This window comes from Mesoplodon densirostris, chromosome 1 (genome assembly GCF_025265405.1).
Source record: "Mesoplodon densirostris isolate mMesDen1 chromosome 1, mMesDen1 primary haplotype, whole genome shotgun sequence".
NCBI classification, from domain to species: domain Eukaryota; kingdom Metazoa; phylum Chordata; class Mammalia; order Artiodactyla; family Ziphiidae; genus Mesoplodon; species Mesoplodon densirostris.
Window position 1 is genome coordinate 48,790,944 of NC_082661.1, and position 1,443 is coordinate 48,792,386.

Sequence of the window (1,443 nt, forward strand, 5' to 3'; positions counted from 1 at the left end):
TTGCCAAGTCAAAGGCCCAGGCCCTGAACTAAAGCAGCTGTGGTAGGAGGACAGGGCTGGGATTTCTTTAAGATCACCTCTTCATTAAATCATCATGTCTCTGTTAACTCACAGGGCATAGAAGAAAAAGCCAAGCCTAACCCTCCCCCTCATATTTGTTGGTGTGAAAATGACATGGGGCACTTCATTTTTTTTTTTTTTTTTTTTTTGTGGTACATGGGCCTCTCACTGCTGTGGCCTCTCCCGTTGCGGAGCACAGGCTCCAGACGCGCAGGCTCAGTGGCCATGGCTCATGGGCCTAACCACTCCGCGGCATGTGGGATCTTCCCGGACCAGGGCATGAACCCATGTCCTTTGTATCGGCAGGCAGACTCTCAACCACTGCACCACCAGGGAAACCCGCACTTCATATTTTTTAGTGCATAGTCATCATCCCACACATTGATGTTCCCAAAGACTCACTTGGGATAAGAACGCTAAACCAGTTGATGCTTTTAGGGACTGCTCATGGCCTTGTTCATCACTCAGCCCCTGATACGCATGACTACAACCTAGGCTGGGCCAAGAATGGGACTCATGCCCCAGGCCACAAAAAAATGGGCCAAAGCGTGCATGAGGCCCGGTCTAGGCTGATCAGAATTCTTAGGAAAAAGAAAGCATCTTTCCCTTGGGCAGCCAAGCTGGGATGCCACCTATCAGAACCACCTACAGTGATGTCTCCTGCCAAGTGGAGAAGGCTTGGCGAGTGAAGGAGATGCTGAGAAAGCAGCAGGGAGGACAGGGTCCTGGGAGCACAGAATCCCAGCTCCCAGCCCCTAAGATCCCCCAGACTCTTCTTTTTCCTTTAGATCTTCTTTCAATTCAATAAACTACCCACTTCTCCTACTATCTAAATCCTGGTTTTGCTCAAGCTAGTCAGATTGCAGTGGAGAGAATTCTGACTAATACAGTATGTATCAAAGCTGTTTCCCAGGGCTTCCCTGGTGGCGTAGTGGTTGAGAGTCCGCCTGCTGATGCAGGGGACACGGGTTCGTGCCCTGGTCTGGGAGGATCCCACATGCCGCGGAGCGGCTAGGCCCGTGAGCCATGGTCGCTGAGCCTGCGCGTCCGGAGCCTGTGCTTCGCAACAGGAAGAGTCCACAACAGTGAGAGGCCCGCGTACCACAAAAAAACCCACAAAGAACAAAACAAAAAAAAAACTGTTTCCAGCCCAGGAAGCAAAGAATTTTACTGAGAGTACCACCCAAGGAGCCCACTTCCATCACATCCAGCAACTGAACTGGCAGCCACGAGCTCCTGCTGCCCTCTGTTTCTCACTCAGTGGGGCCCTCACAGGACTCCAAAGATGCCCTTCTCCATGGAGAGGGACCATCAGGGTTCAGGCCTGATGCTCTCCTAAGAGAGGGACTCTGTTTTGGAGTAGGGACCCTGGCAGTACTGAGC